Raw genomic sequence first — 16,366 nt, 5'->3', positions numbered from 1 at the left:
GAGTGGATCAGAGAGAGAGAGAGTGGATCAGTGAGAGAGAGTGGATCAGTGAGAGAGAGTGGATCAGTGAGAGAGAGTGGATCAGAGAGATAGAGTGGATCAGTGAGAGAGAGTGGATCAGAGAGAGAGAGAGTGGATCAGTGAGAGAGTGGATCAGAGAGAGAGAATGGATCAGAGATAGAGTGGATCAGTGAGAGAGTGTGGATCAGTGAGTGAGAGTGGATCAGTGAGAGAGTGTGGATCAGAGAGAGAGAGTGGATCAGTGAGAGAGAGTGGATCAGTGAGAGAGAGTGGATCAGAGAGAGAGAGTGTATCAGAGAGAGAGAGTGGATCAGTGAGAGAGAGTGGATCAGTGAGAGAGAGTGGATCAGTGAGAGAGTGGATCAGTGAGAGAGTGGATCAGTGAGAGAGAGTGAATCAGTGAGAGAGAGTGGATCAGTGAGAGAGAGTGGATCAGAGAGAGAGAGTGGATCAGTGAGAGAGAGTGGATCAGAGAGAGAGAGTGGATCAGTGAGAGAGTGGATCAGTGAGAGAGAGTGGATCAGAGAGAGATAGTGGATCAGTGAGAGAGTGGATCAGTGAGTGAGAGTGGATCAGAGAGAGAGAGTGGATCAGTGAGAGAGAGTGGATCAGTGAGAGAGTGGATCAGTGAGAGGGAGTGGATCAGTGAGAGAGAGTGAATCAGTGAGAGAGAGTGGATCAGTGAGAGAGACTGGATCAGAGAGAGAGAGTGGATCAGTGAGAGAGAGTGGATCAGTGAGAGAGTGGATCAGTGAGTGAGAGTAGATCAGAGAGAGAGAGTGGATCAGAGAGAGAGAGAGTGGATCAGTGAGAGAGAGTGGATCAGTGAGAGAGAGTGGATCAGAGAGATAGAGTGGATCAGTGAGAGAGAGTGGATCAGAGAGAGAGAGTGGATCAGTGAGAGAGTGGATCAGAGAGAGAGAATGGATCAGAGATAGAGTGGATCAGTGAGAGAGTGTGGATCAGTGAGTGAGAGTGGATCAGTGAGAGAGTGTGGATCAGAGAGAGAGAGTGGATCAGTGAGAGAGAGTGGATCAGTGAGAGAGAGTGGATCAGAGAGAGAGAGTGTATCAGAGAGAGAGAGTGGTTCAGTGAGAGAGTGGATCAGTGAGAGAGAGTGGATCAGAGAGAGAGAGTGGATCAGTGAGAGAGAGTGGATGAGTGAGAGGGTAGATCAGTGAGAGAGAGTGGATCAGTGAGAGAGAGTGGATCAGTGAGAGAGTGGATCAGTGAGAGAGAGTGGATCAGTGAGAGGGTGGATCAGAGAGAGAGTGGATCAGTGAGAGAGAGTGGATCAGTGAGAGGGTGGATCAGTGAGAGAGAGTGGATCAGTGAGAGAGAGTGGATCAGTGAGAGAGTGTGGATCAGAGAGAGAGAGTGGATCAGTGAGAGTGAGTGGATTTGTGAGAGAGAGTGGATCAGTGAGAGAGAGTGGATCAGTGAGAGAGTGGATCAGTGAGAGAGTGGATCAGTGAGAGGGAGTGGATCAGTGAGAGAGAGTGAATCAGTGAGAGAGAGTGGATCAGTGAGAGAGAGTGGATCAGAGAGATAGTGGATCAGTGAGAGAGAGTGGATCAGAGAGAGAGAGTGGATCAGTGAGAGAGTGGATCAGAGAGAGAGAATGGATCAGAGAGAGAGTGGATCAGTGAGGGAGTGTGGATCAGTGAGAGATAGTGGATCAGTGAGAGAGTGTGGATCAGAGAGAGAGAGTGGATCAGTGAGAGAGAGTGGATCAGTGAGAGAGAGTGGATCAGTGAGAGAGAGTGGATCAGAGAGAGAGTGGATCAGTGAAAGAGTGGATCAGTGAGAGAGAGTGGATCAGTGAGAGATAGTGGATCAGTGAGAGAGTGGATCAGTGAGTGAGAGTGGATCAGAGAGAGAGAGTGGATCAGTGAGAGAGAGTGGATCAGTGAGAGAGTGGATCAGTGAGAGAGTGGATCAGTGAGAGGGAGTGGATCAGTGAGAGAGAGTGAATCAGTGAGAGAGAGTGGATCAGTGAGAGAGAGTGGATCAGAGAGAGAGAGTGGATCAGTGAGAGAGAGTGGATCAGAGAGAGAGCGAGTGGATCAGTGAGAGAGTGGATCAGTGAGAGAGAGTGGATCAGGGAGAAATAGTGGATCAGTGAGAGAGTGGATCAGTGAGTGAGAGTGGATCAGAGAGAGAGAGTGGATCAGTGAGAGAGAGTGGATCAGTGAGAGAGTGGATCAGTGAGAGGGAGTGGATCAGTGAGAGAGAGTGAATCAGTGAGAGAGAGTGGATCAGTGAGACAGAGTGGATCAGAGAGAGAGTGGATCAGAGAGAGAGTGGATCAGTGAGAGAGAGTGGATCAGAGAGAGAGAGTGGATCAGTGAGAGAGTGGATCAGAGATAGAGAATGGATCAGAGAGAGAGTGGATAAGTGAGAGAGTGTGGATCAGTGAGAGAGAGTGGATCAGTGAGAGAGTGTGGATCAGAGAGAGAGAGTGGATCAGTGAGAGAGAGTGGATCAGTGAGAGAGTGGATCAGTGAGTGAGAGTAGATCGGAGAGAGAGAGTGGATCAGAGAGAGAGAGAGTGGATCAGTGAGAGAGAGTGGATCAGAGAGAGAGAGTGGATCAGTGAGAGAGTGGATCAGAGAGAGAGAATGGATCAGAGAGAGAGTGGATCAGTGAGAGAGTGTGGATCAGTGAGAGAGAGTGGATCAGTGAGAGAGTGTGGATCAGAGAGAGAGAGTGGATCAGTGAGAGAGAGTGGATCAGTGAGAGAGAGTGGATCAGAGAGAGAGAGTGTATCAGAGAGAGAGAGTGGATCAGTGAGAGAGTGGATCAGTGAGAGAGAGTGGATCAGAGAGAGAGAGTGGATCAGTGAGAGAGAGTGGATCAGTGAGAGAGTGGATCAGTGAGAGGGAGTGGATCAGTGAGAGAGAGTGAATCAGTGAGAGAGAGTGGATCAGTGAGAGAGACTGGATCAGAGAGAGAGAGTGGATCAGTGAGAGAGAGTGGATCAGAGAGAGAGAGTGGATCAGTGAGAGAGTGGATCAGAGACAGAGAATGGATCAGAGAGAGAGTGGATCAGTGAGAGAGTGGATCAGTGAGAGGGAGTGGATCAGTGAGAGAGAGTGAATCAGTGAGAGAGAGTGGATCAGTGAGACAGAGTGGATCAGAGAGAGAGTGGATCAGAGAGAGAGTGGATCAGTGAGAGAGAGTGGATCAGAGAGAGAGAGTGGATCAGTGAGAGAGTGGATCAGAGATAGAGAATGGATCAGAGAGAGAGTGGATAAGTGAGAGAGTGTGGATCAGTGAGAGAGAGTGGATCAGTGAGAGAGTGTGGATCAGAGAGAGAGAGTGGATCAGTGAGAGAGAGTGGATCAGTGAGAGAGTGGATCAGTGAGTGAGAGTAGATCGGAGAGAGAGAGTGGATCAGAGAGAGAGAGAGTGGATCAGTGAGAGAGAGTGGATCAGAGAGAGAGAGTGGATCAGTGAGAGAGTGGATCAGAGAGAGAGAATGGATCAGAGAGAGAGTGGATCAGTGAGAGAGTGTGGATCAGTGAGAGAGAGTGGATCAGTGAGAGAGTGTGGATCAGAGAGAGAGAGTGGATCAGTGAGAGAGAGTGGATCAGTGAGAGAGAGTGGATCAGAGAGAGAGAGTGTATCAGAGAGAGAGAGTGGATCAGTGAGAGAGTGGATCAGTGAGAGAGAGTGGATCAGAGAGAGAGAGTGGATCAGTGAGAGAGTGGATCAGTGAGAGAGAGTGGATCAGTGAGAGAGAGTGGATCAGAGAGAGAGAGTGGATCAGTGAGAGAGTGGATCAGTGAGTGAGAGTGGATCAGAGAGAGAGAGTGGATCAGAGAGAGAGAGAGAGTGGATCAGTGAGAAAGAGTGGATCAGTGAGAGAGAGTGGATCAGTGAGAGAGAGTGGATCAGTGAGAGATAGTGGATCAGAGAGAGAGAGTGGATCAGTGAGAGAGTGGATCAGTGAGAAAGAGTGGATCAGTGAAAGAGAGTGGATCAGAGAGAGAGTGGATCAGTGAGAGAGTGGATCAGTGAGAGAGAGTGGATCAGTGAGAGAGAGTGGATCAGTGAGAGAGTGGATCAGTGAGAAAGAGTGGATCAGTGAGAGAGAGTGGATCAGTGAGAGAGAGTGGATCAGAGAGAGAGAGTGGATCAGTGAGAGAGAGTGGATCAGTGAGAGAGTGGATCAGTGAGAGAGAGTGGATCAGAGAGAGAGAGTGGATCAGTGAGAGAGTGGATCAGTGAGAAAGAGTGGATCAGAGAGAGAGAGTAGATCAGTGAGAGAGAATGGATCAGTGAGAGAGAGTGGATCAGAGAGAGAGAGTGAATCAGAGAGAGAGAGTGGATCAGTGAGAGAGAGTGGATCAGTGAGAGGGTGGATCAGAGAGAGACAGTGGATCAGTGAGAGAGAGTGGATCAGTGAGAGAGAGTGGATCAGTGTGAGAGAGTGGATCAGTGAGAGAGAGTGGATCAGAGAGAGAGAGTGTATCAGAGAGAGAGTGGATCAGTGAGAGAGAGTGGATCAGAGAGAGAGAGTGGATCAGTGAGAGAGTGGATCAGTGAGAGAGTGGATCAGTGAGAGAGAGTGGATCAGTGAGAGAGTGCATCAGTGAGAGTGGATCAGTGAGAGGGTGGATCAGTGAGAGAGTGGATCAGTGAGAGAGAGTGGATCAGTGAGAGGGTGGATCAGTGAGACAGAGTGGATCAGTGAGAGAGAGTGGATCAGTGAGAGAGTGTGGATCAGAGAGAGAGAGTGGATCAGTGAGAGAGTGGATCTGTGAGAGAGAGTGGATCAGAGAGAGAGAGTGGATCGGAGAGAGAGTGTGGATCACTGAGAGAGTGGATCAGTGAGTGAGAGTGGATCAGAGAGAGAGAGTGTATCAGAGAGAGAGAGTGGATCAGTGAGAGAGTGGATCAGTGAGAGAGAGTGGATCAGAGAGAGAGAGTGGATCAGTGGGAGAGTGGATCAGTGAGAGAGAGTGGATCAGTGAGAGAGAGTGGATCAGAGAGAGAGAGTGGATCAGTGAGAGAGTGGATCAGTGAGTGAGAGTGGATCAGAGAGAGAGAGAGTGGATCAGTGAGAAAGATTGGATCAGTGAGAGAGAGTGGATCAGTGAGAGAGAGTGGATCAGTGAGTGAGAGTGGATCAGAGAGAGAGAGAGTGGATCAGTGAGAAAGATTGGATCAGTGAGAGAGAGTGGATCAGTGAGAGAGAGTGGATCAGTGAGAGAGAGTGGATCAGTGAGAGAGTGGATCAGTGAGAGAGTGGATCAGTGAGAAAGAGTGGATCAATGAAAGAGAGTGGATCAGAGAGAGAGTGGATCAGTGAGAGAGTGGATTAGTGAGAGAGAGTGGATCAGTGAGACAGAGTGGATCATTGAGAGAGAGAGGATCAGTGAGAGAGAGTGGATCAGTGAGACAGTGGATCATTGAGAAAGAGTGGATCAGTGAGAGAGAGTGAATCAGTGAGAGAGAGTGGATCAGTGAGAGAGAGTGGATCAGTGAGAGAGTGGATCAGAGAGAGAGAGTGGATCAGTGAGAGAGTGGATCAGAGATAGAGAATGGATCAGAGAGAGAGAGTGGATCAGTGAGAGAGTGGATCAGTGAGAGAGAGTGGATCAGTGAGAGAGAGTGGATCAGTGAGAGAGTGGATCAGTGAGAAAGAGTGGATCAGTGAGAGAGAGTGGATCAGTGAGAGAGAGTGGATCAGAGAGAGAGAGTGGATCAGTGAGAGAGAGTGGATCAGTGAGAGAGTGGATCAGTGAGAGAGAGTGGATCAGAGAGAGAGAGTGGATCAGTGAGAGAGTGGATCAGTGAGAAAGAGTGGATCAGAGAGAGAGAGTAGATCAGTGAGAGAGAATGGATCAGTGAGAGAGAGTGGATCAGAGAGAGAGAGTGAATCAGAGAGAGAGAGTGGATCAGTGAGAGAGAGTGGATCAGTGAGAGGGTGGATCAGAGAGAGACAGTGGATCAGTGAGAGAGAGTGGATCAGTGAGAGAGAGTGGATCAGTGTGAGAGAGTGGATCAGTGAGAGAGAGTGGATCAGAGAGAGAGAGTGTATCAGAGAGAGAGTGGATCAGTGAGAGAGAGTGGATCAGAGAGAGAGAGTGGATCAGTGAGAGAGTGGATCAGTGAGAGAGTGGATCAGTGAGAGAGAGTGGATCAGTGAGAGAGTGCATCAGTGAGAGTGGATCAGTGAGAGGGTGGATCAGTGAGAGAGTGGATCAGTGAGAGAGAGTGGATCAGTGAGAGGGTGGATCAGTGAGACAGAGTGGATCAGTGAGAGAGAGTGGATCAGTGAGAGAGTGTGGATCAGAGAGAGAGAGTGGATCAGTGAGAGAGTGGATCTGTGAGAGAGAGTGGATCAGAGAGAGAGAGTGGATCGGAGAGAGAGTGTGGATCACTGAGAGAGTGGATCAGTGAGTGAGAGTGGATCAGAGAGAGAGAGTGTATCAGAGAGAGAGAGTGGATCAGTGAGAGAGTGGATCAGTGAGAGAGAGTGGATCAGAGAGAGAGAGTGGATCAGTGGGAGAGTGGATCAGTGAGAGAGAGTGGATCAGTGAGAGAGAGTGGATCAGAGAGAGAGAGTGGATCAGTGAGAGAGTGGATCAGTGAGTGAGAGTGGATCAGAGAGAGAGAGAGTGGATCAGTGAGAAAGATTGGATCAGTGAGAGAGAGTGGATCAGTGAGAGAGAGTGGATCAGTGAGTGAGAGTGGATCAGAGAGAGAGAGAGTGGATCAGTGAGAAAGATTGGATCAGTGAGAGAGAGTGGATCAGTGAGAGAGAGTGGATCAGTGAGAGAGAGTGGATCAGTGAGAGAGTGGATCAGTGAGAGAGTGGATCAGTGAGAAAGAGTGGATCAATGAAAGAGAGTGGATCAGAGAGAGAGTGGATCAGTGAGAGAGTGGATTAGTGAGAGAGAGTGGATCAGTGAGACAGAGTGGATCATTGAGAGAGAGAGGATCAGTGAGAGAGAGTGGATCAGTGAGACAGTGGATCATTGAGAAAGAGTGGATCAGTGAGAGAGAGTGAATCAGTGAGAGAGAGTGGATCAGTGAGAGAGAGTGGATCAGTGAGAGAGTGGATCAGAGAGAGAGAGTGGATCAGTGAGAGAGTGGATCAGAGATAGAGAATGGATCAGAGAGAGAGTGGATAAGTGAGAGAGTGTGGATCAGTGAGAGAGAGTGGATCAGTGAGAGTGTGTGGATCAGAGAGAGAGAGTGGATCAGTGAGAGAGAGTGGATCAGTGAGAGAGAGTGGATCAGTGAGAGAGAGTGGATCAGAGAGATAGAGTGGATCAGTGAGAGAGAGTGGATCAGAGAGAGAGAGTGGATCAGTGAGTGAGAGTAGATCAGAGAGAGAGAGTGGATCAGAGAGAGAGAGAGTGGATCAGTGAGAGAGAGTGGATCAGTGAGAGAGAGTGGATCAGAGAGATAGAGTGGATCAGTGAGAGAGAGTGGATCAGAGAGAGAGAGTGGATCAGTGAGAGAGTGGATCAGAGAGAGAGAATGGATCAGAGAGAGAGTGGATCAGTGAGAGAGTGTGGATCAGTGAGAGAGAGTGGATCAGTGAGAGAGTGTGGATCAGAGTGAGAGAGTGGATCAGTGAGAGAGAATGGATCAGTGAGAGAGAGTGGATCAGAGAGAGATAGTGTATCAGAGAGAGAGAGTGGATCAGTGAGAGAGTGGATCAGTGAGAGAGAGTGGATCAGAGAGAGAGAGTGGATCAGTGAGAGAGTGGATCAGTGAGAGAGAGTGGATCAGAGAGAGAGAGTGGATCAGTGAGAGAGTGGATCAGTGAGTGAGAGTGGATCAGAGAGAGAGAGTGGATCAGAGAGAGAGAGAGTGGATCAGTGAGAAAGAGTGGATCAGTGAGAGAGAGTGGATCAGTGAGAGAGAGTGGATCAGTGAGAGATAGTGGATCAGAGAGAGAGAGTGGATCAGTGAGAGAGTGGATCAGTGAGAAAGAGTGGATCAGTGAAAGAGAGTGGATCAGAGAGAGAGTGGATCAGTGAGAGAGTAGATCAGTGAGAGAGAGTGGATCAGTGAGAGAGAGTGGATCAGTGAGAGAGTGGATCAGTGAGAGAGAGTGGATCAGTGAGAGAGAGTGGATCAGTGAGAGAGAGTGGATCAGAGAGAGAGAGTGGATCAGTGAGAGAGAGTGGATCAGTGAGAGAGTGGATCAGTGAGAGAGAGTGGATCAGAGAGAGAGAGAGTGGATCAGTGAGAGAGTGGATCAGTGAGAAAGAGTGGATCAGAGAGAGAGAGTAGATCAGTGAGAGAGAATGGATCAGTGAGAGAGAGTGGATCAGAGAGAGAGAGTGAATCAGAGAGAGAGAGTGGATCAGTGAGAGAGAGTGGATCAGTGAGAGGGTGGATCAGAGAGAGACAGTGGATCAGTGAGAGAGAGTGGATCAGTGAGAGAGAGTGGATCAGTGTGAGAGAGTGGATCAGTGAGAGAGAGTGGATCAGAGAGAGAGAGTGTATCAGAGAGAGAGTGGATCAGTGAGAGAGAGTGGATCAGAGAGAGAGAGTGGATCAGTGAGAGAGTGGATCAGTGAGAGAGTGGATCAGTGAGAGGGAGTGGATCAGTGAGAGAGAGTGAATCAGTGAGAGAGAGTGGATCAGTGAGAGAGAGTGGATCAGAGAGATAGTGGATCAGTGAGAGAGAGTGGATCAGAGAGAGAGAGTGGATCAGTGAGAGAGTGGATCAGAGAGAGAGAATGGATCAGAGAGAGAGTGGATCAGTGAGGGAGTGTGGATCAGTGAGAGAGAGTGGATCAGTGAGAGAGTGTGGATCAGAGAGAGAGAGTGGATCAGTGAGAGAGAGTGGATCAGTGAGAGAGAGTGGATCAGTGAGAGATAGTGGATCAGAGAGAGAGTGGATCAGTGAAAGAGTGGATCAGTGAGAGAGAGTGGATCAGTGAGAGATAGTGGATCAGTGAGAGAGTGGATCAGTGAGTGAGAGTGCATCAGAGAGAGAGAGTGGATCAGTGAGAGAGAGTGGATCAGTGAGAGAGTGGATCAGTGAGAGAGTGGATCAGTGAGAGGGAGTGGATCAGTGAGAGAGAGTGAATCAGTGAGAGAGAGTGGATCAGTGAGAGAGAGTGGATCAGAGAGAGAGATTGGATCAGTGAGAGAGAGTGGATCAGAGAGAGAGAGTGGATCAGTGAGAGAGTGGATCAGTGAGAGAGAGTGGATCAGAGAGAAATAGTGGATCAGTGAGAGAGTGGATCAGTGAGTGAGAGTGGATCAGAGAGAGAGAGTGGATCAGTGAGAGAGAGTGGATCAGTGAGAGAGTGGATCAGTGAGAGGGAGTGGATCAGTGAGAGAGAGTGAATCAGTGAGAGAGAGTGGATCAGTGAGAGAGAGTGGATCAGAGAGAGAGTGGATCAGAGAGAGAGTGGATCAGTGAGAGAGAGTGGATCAGAGAGAGAGAGTGGATCAGTGAGAGAGTGGATCAGAGATAGAGAATGGATCAGAGAGAGAGTGGATAAGTGAGAGAGTGTGGATCAGTGAGAGAAAGTGGATCAGTGAGAGAGTGTGGATCAGTGAGAGAGAGTGGATCAGTGAGAGAGTGGATCAGTGAGTGAGAGTGGATCAGAGAGAGAGAGTGGATCAGTGAGAGAGTGGATCAGAGAGCGAGAATGGATCAGAGAGAGAGTGGATCAGTGAGAGAGTGTGGATCAGTGAGAGAGAGTGGATCAGTGAGAGAGTGTGGATCAGAGAGAGAGAGTGGATCAGTGAGAGAGAGTGGATCAGTGAGAGAGAGTGTATCAGAGAGAGAGAGTGTATCAGAGAGAGAGAGTGGATCAGTGAGAGAGTGGATCAGTGAGAGAGAGTGGATCAGAGAGAGAGAGTGGATCAGTGAGAGAGTGGATCAGTGAGAGAGAGTGGATCAGTGAGAGAGAGTGGATCAGTGAGAGAGTGGATCAGTGAGAGAGTGGATCAGTGAGAGGGAGTGGATCAGTGAGAGAGAGTGAATCAGTGAGAGAGAGTGGATCAGTGAGAGAGAGTGGATCAGAGAGATAGTGGATCAGTGAGAGAGAGTGGATCAGAGAGAGAGAGTGGATCAGTGAGAGAGTGGATCAGAGAGAGAGAGTGGATCAGTGAGGGAGTGTGGATCAGTGAGAGAGAGTGGATCAGTGAGAGAGTGTGGATCAGAGAGAGAGAGTGGATCAGTGAGAGAGAGTGTATCAGAGAGAGAGAGTGGATCAGTGAGAGAGTGGATCAGTGAGAGAGAGTGGATCAGAGAGAGAGAGTGGATCAGTGAGAGAGTGGATCAGTGAGAGAGAGTGAATCAGTGAGAGAGAGTGGATCAGTGAGAGAGAGTGGATCAGAGAGAGAGATTGGATCAGTGAGAGAGAGTGGATCAGAGAGAAATAGTGGATCAGTGAGAGAGTGGATCAGTGAGTGAGAGTGGATCAGAGAGAGAGAGTGGATCAGTGAGAGAGAGTGGATCAGTGAGAGAGTGGATCAGTGAGAGGGAGTGGATCAGTGAGAGAGAGTGAATCAGTGAGAGAGAGTGGATCAGTGAGAGAGAGTGGATCAGAGAGAGAGTGGATCAGAGAGAGAGTGGATCAGTGAGAGAGAGTGGATCAGAGAGAGAGAGTGGATCAGTGAGAGAGTGGATCAGAGATAGAGAATGGATCAGAGAGAGAGTGGATAAGTGAGAGAGTGTGGATCAGTGAGAGAGAGTGGATCAGTGAGAGAGTGTGGATCAGAGAGAGAGAGTGGATCAGTGAGAGAGAGTGGATCAGTGAGAGAGTGGATCAGTGAGTGAGAGTGGATCAGAGAGAGAGAGTGGATCAGTGAGAGAGTGGATCAGAGAGAGAGAATGGATCAGAGAGAGAGTGGATCAGTGAGAGAGTGTGGATCAGTGAGAGAGAGTGGATCAGTGAGAGAGTGTGGATCAGAGAGAGAGAGTGGATCAGTGAGAGAGAGTGGATCAGTGAGAGAAAGTGTATCAGAGAGAGAGAGTGTATCAGAGAGAGAGAGTGGATCAGTGAGAGAGTGGATCAGTGAGAGAGAGTGGATCAGAGAGAGAGAGTGGATCAGTGAGAGAGTGGATCAGTGAGAGAGAGTGGATCAGTGAGAGAGAGTGGATCAGTGAGAGAGTGGATCAGTGAGAAAGAGTGGATCAGTGAGAGAGAGTGGATCAGTGAGAGAGAGTGGATCAGAGAGAGAGAGTGGATCAGTGAGAGAGAGTGGATCAGTGAGAGAGTGGATCAGTGAGAGAGAGTGGATCAGAGAGAGAGAGAGTGGATCAGTGAGAGAGTGGATCAGTGAGAAAGAGTGGATCAGAGAGAGAGAGTAGATCAGTGAGAGAGAATGGATCAGTGAGAGAGAGTGGATCAGAGAGAGAGAGTGAATCAGAGAGAGAGAGTGGATCAGTGAGAGAGAGTGGATCAGTGAGAGGGTGGATCAAAGAGAGACAGTGGATCAGTGAGAGAGAGTGGATCAGTGAGAGAGAGTGGATCAGTGTGAGAGAGTGGATCAGTGAGAGAGAGTGGATCAGAGAGAGAGAGTGGATCAGAGAGAGAGTGGATCAGTGAGAGAGAGTGGATCAGAGAGAGAGAGTGGATAAGTGAGAGAGTGGATCAGTGAGAGAGTGGATCAGTGAGAGAGAGTGGATCAGTGAGAGAGTGCATCAGTGAGAGTGGATCAGTGAGAGGGTGGATGAGTGAGAGAGTGGATCAGTGAGAGAGAGTGGATCAGTGAGAGGGTGGATCAGTGAGACAGAGTGGATCAGTGAGAGAGAGTGGATCAGTGAGAGAGTGTGGATCAGAGAGAGAGAGTGGATCAGTGAGAGAGTGGATCTGTGAGAGAGAGTGGATCAGTGAGAGAGAGTGGATCAGTGAGAGAGAGTGTATCAGAGAGAGAGAGTGTATCAGAGAGAGAGAGTGGATCAGTGAGAGAGTGGATCAGTGAGAGAGAGTGGATCAGTGAGAGAGAGTGGATCAGAGAGAGAGAGTGGATCAGTGAGAGAGTGGATCAGTGAGTGAGAGTGGATCAGAGAGAGAGGGTGGATCAGAGAGAGAGAGTTGATCAGTGAGAAAGATTGGATCAGTGAGAGAGAGTGGATCAGTGAGAAAGAGTGGATCAGTGAGAGAGTGGATCAGTGAGAGAGTGGATCAGTGAGAAAGAGTGGATCAATGAAAGAGAGTGGATCAGAGAGAGAGTGGATCAGTGAGAGAGTGGATTAGTGAGAGAGAGTGGATCAGTGAGACAGAGTGGATCAATGAGAGAGAGAGGATCAGTGAGAGAGAGTGGATCAGTGAGAGAGAGTGGATCAGAGAGAGAGAGTGGATCAGTGGGAGAGTGGATCAGTGAGAGAGAGTGGATCAGTGAGAGAGAGTGGATCAGAGAGAGAGAGTGGATCAGTGAGAGAGTGGATCAGTGAGTGAGAGTGGATCAGAGAGAGAGGGTGGATCAGAGAGAGAGAGTTGATCAGTGAGAAAGATTGGATCAGAGAGAGAGAGTGGATCGGAGAGAGAGTGTGGATCACTGAGAGAGTGGATCAGTGAGTTAGAGTGGATCAGAGAGAGAGAGTGGATCAGAGAGAGAGAGAGTGGGTCAGTGAGAGAGAGTGGATCAGTGAGAGAGAGTGGATCAGTGAGAGAGAGTGGATCAGTGAGAGAGAGTGTATCAGAGAGAGAGAGTGTATCAGAGAGAGAGAGTGGATCAGTGAGAGAGTGGATCAGTGAGAGAGAGTGGATCAGAGAGAGAGAGTGGATCAGTGGGAGAGTGGATCAGTGAGAGAGAGTGGATCAGTGAGAGAGAGTGGATCAGAGAGAGAGAGTGGATCAGTGAGAGAGTGGATCAGTGAGTGAGAGTGGATCAGAGAGAGAGGGTGGATCAGAGAGAGAGAGTTGATCAGTGAGAAAGATTGGATCAGTGAGAGAGAGTGGATCAGTGAGAAAGAGTGGATCAGTGAGAGAGTGGATCAGTGAGAGAGTGGATCAGTGAGAAAGAGTGGATCAATGAAAGAGAGTGGATCAGAGAGAGAGTGGATCAGTGAGAGAGTGGATTAGTGAGAGAGAGTGGATCAGTGAGACAGAGTGGATCAATGAGAGAGAGAGGATCAGTGAGAGAGAGTGGATCAGTGAGACAGTGGATCAGTGAGAAAGAGTGGATCAGTGAGAGAGAGTGAATCAGTGAGAGAGAGTGGATCAGTGAGAGAGAGTGGATCAGTGAGAGAGTGGATCAGTGAGAGGGAGTGGATCAGTGAGAGAGAGTGAATCAGTGAGAGAGAGTGGATCAGTGAGAGCGAGTGGATCAGAGAGAGAGTGGATCAGAGAGAGAGTGGATCAGTGAGAGAGAGTGGATCAGAGAGAGAGAGTGGATCAGTGAGAGAGTGATCAGAGATAGAGAATGGATCAGAGAGAGAGTGGATAAGTGAGAGAGTGTAGAACAGTGAGAGAGAGTGGATCAGTGAGAGAGTGTGGATCAGAGAGAGAGAGTGGATCAGTGAGAGAGAGTGGATCAGTGAGAGAGTGGATCAGTGAGTGAGAGTAGATCAGAGAGAGAGAGAGTGGATCAGTGAGAGAGAGTGGATCAGTGAGAGAGAGTGGATCAGTGAGAGAGAGTGGATCAGAGAGATAGAGTGGATCAGTGAGAGAGAGTGGATCAGAGAGAGAGAGTGGATCAGTGAGAGAGTGGATCAGAGAGAGAGAATGGATCAGAGAGAGAGTGGATCAGTGAGAGAGTGTGGATCAGTGAGAGAGAGTGGATCAGTGAGAGAGTGTGGATCAGAGAGAGAGAGTGGATCAGTGAGAGAGAGTGGATCAGTGAGAGAGAGTGGATCAGAGAGAGAGAGTGTATCAGAGAGAGAGAGTGGATCAGTGAGAGAGTGGATCAGTGAGAGAGAGTGGATCAGAGAGAGAGAGTGGATCAGTGAGAGAGTGGATCAGTGAGAGAGAGTGGATCAGTGAGAGAGAGTGGATCAGAGAGAGAGAGTGGATCAGTGAGAGAGTGGATCAGTGAGTGAGAGTGGATCAGAGAGAGAGAGTGGATCAGAGAGAGAGAGAGTGGATCAGTGAGAAAGAGTGGATCAGTGAGAGAGAGTGGATCAGTGAGAGAGAGTGGATCAGTGAGAGATAGTGGATCAGAGAGAGAGAGTGGATCAGTGAGAGAGTGGATCAGTGAGAAAGAGTGGATCAGTGAAAGAGAGTGGATCAGAGAGAGAGTGGATCAGTGAGAGAGTGGATCAGTGAGAGAGAGTGGATCAGTGAGAGAGAGTGGATCAGTGAGATAGTGGATCAGTGAGAGAGAGTGGATCAATGAGAGAGAGTGGATCAGTGAGAGAGAGTGGATCAGAGAGAGAGAGTGGATCAGTGAGAGAGAGTGGATCAGTGAGAGGGTGGATCAGAGAGAGACAGTGGATCAGTGAGAGAGAGTGGATCAGTGAGAGAGAGTGGATCAGTGTGAGAGAGTGGATCAGTGAGAGAGAGTGGATCAGAGAGAGAGAGTGGATCAGTGAGGGAGTGGATCAGAGAGAGAGAATGGATCAGAGAGAGAGTGGATCAGTGAGAGAGTGTGGATCAGTGAGAGAGAGTGGATCAGTGAGAGAGTGTGGATCAGAGAGAGAGAGTGGATCAGTGAGAGAGAGTGGATCAGTGAGAGAGAGTGGATCAGAGAGAGAGAGTGTATCAGAGAGAGAGAGTGGATCAGTGAGAGAGTGGATCAGTGAGAGAGAGTGGATCAGAGAGAGAGAGTGGATCAGTGAGAGAGTGGATCAGTGAGAGAGAGTGGATCAGTGAGAGAGATTGGATCAGTGAGAGAGTGGATCAGTGAGAAAGAGTGGATCTGTGAGAGAGAGTGGATCAGTGAGAGAGAGTGGATCAGAGAGAGAGAGTGGATCAGTGAGAGAGAGTGGATCAGTGAGAGAGTGGATCAGTGAGAGAGAGTGGATCAGAGAGAGAGAGTGGATCAGTGAGAGAGTGGATCAGTGAGAAAGAGTGGATCAGAGAGAGAGAGTAGATCAGTGAGAGAGAATGGATCAGTGAGAGAGAGTGGATCAGAGAGAGAGAGTGAATCAGAGAGAGAGAGTGGATCAGTGAGAGAGAGTGGATCAGTGAGAGGGTGGATCAAAGAGAGACAGTGGATCAGTGAGAGAGAGTGGATCAGTGAGAGAGAGTGGATCAGTGTGAGAGAGTGGATCAGTGAGAGAGAGTGGATCAGAGAGAGAGAGTGTATCAGAGAGAGAGTGGATCAGTGAGAGAGAGTGGATCAGAGAGAGAGAGTGGATCAGTGAGAGAGTGGATCAGTGAGAGAGTGGATCAGTGAGAGAGAGTGGATCAGTGAGAGAGTGCATCAGTGAGAGTGGATCAGTGAGAGGGTGGATCAGTGAGAGAGTGGATCAGTGAGAGAGAGTGGATCAGTGAGAGGGTGGATCAGTGAGACAGAGTGGATCAGTGAGAGAGAGTGGATCAGTGAGAGAGTGTGGATCAGAGAGAGAGAGTGGATCAGTGAGAGAGTGGATCTGTGAGAGAGAGTGGATCAGAGAGAGAGAGTGGTTCGAGAGAGAGTGTGGATCACTGAGAGAGTGGATCAGTGAGTGAGAGTGGATCAGAGAGAGAGAGTGGATCAGAGAGAGAGAGAGTGGGTCAGTGAGAGAGAGTGTATCAGTGAGAGAGAGTGGATCAGTGAGAGAGAGTGGATCAGTGAGAGAGAGTGGATCAGTGAGAGGGAGTGGATCAGTGAGAGAGAGTGGATCAGAGAGAGAGAGTGTATCAGAGAGAGAGTGGATCAGTGAGAGAGTGGATCAGTGAGAGAGAGTGGATCAGAGAGAGAGAGTGGATCAGTGGGAGAGTGGATCAGTGAGAGAGAGTGGATCAGTGAGAGAGAGTGGATCAGAGAGAGAGAGTGGATCAGTGAGAGAGTGGATCAGTGAGTGAGAGTGGATCAGAGAGAGAGGGTGGATCAGAGAGAGAGAGTGGATCAGTGAGAAAGATTGGATCAGTGAGAGAGAGTGGATCAGTGAGAGAGTGGATCAGTGAGAGGGAGTGGATCAGTGAGAGAGAGTGAATCAGTGAGAGAGAGTGGATCAGTGAGAGCGAGTGGATCAGAGAGAGAGTGGATCAGAGAGAGAGTGGATCAGTGAGAGAGAGTGGATCAGAGAGAGAGAGTGGATCAGTGAGAGAGTGATCAGAGATAGAGAATGGATCAGAGAGAGAGTGGATAAGTGAGAGAGTGTAGAACAGTGAGAGAGAGTGGATCAGTGAGAGAGTGTGGATCAGAGAGAGAGAGTGGATCAGTGAGAGAGAGTGGATCAGTGAGAGAGTGGATCAGTGAGTGAGAGTAGATCAGAGAGAGAGAGTGGATCAGAGAGAGAGAGAGTGGATCAGTGAGAGAG

Source organism: Heptranchias perlo, unplaced genomic scaffold, assembly GCF_035084215.1.
Source record: "Heptranchias perlo isolate sHepPer1 unplaced genomic scaffold, sHepPer1.hap1 HAP1_SCAFFOLD_183, whole genome shotgun sequence".
In the NCBI taxonomy this organism is placed as follows: Eukaryota; Metazoa; Chordata; class Chondrichthyes; order Hexanchiformes; family Hexanchidae; genus Heptranchias; species Heptranchias perlo.
The sequence above is the reverse complement of the archived record's forward strand: the minus strand, read 5'-3'. Positions refer to the sequence as shown.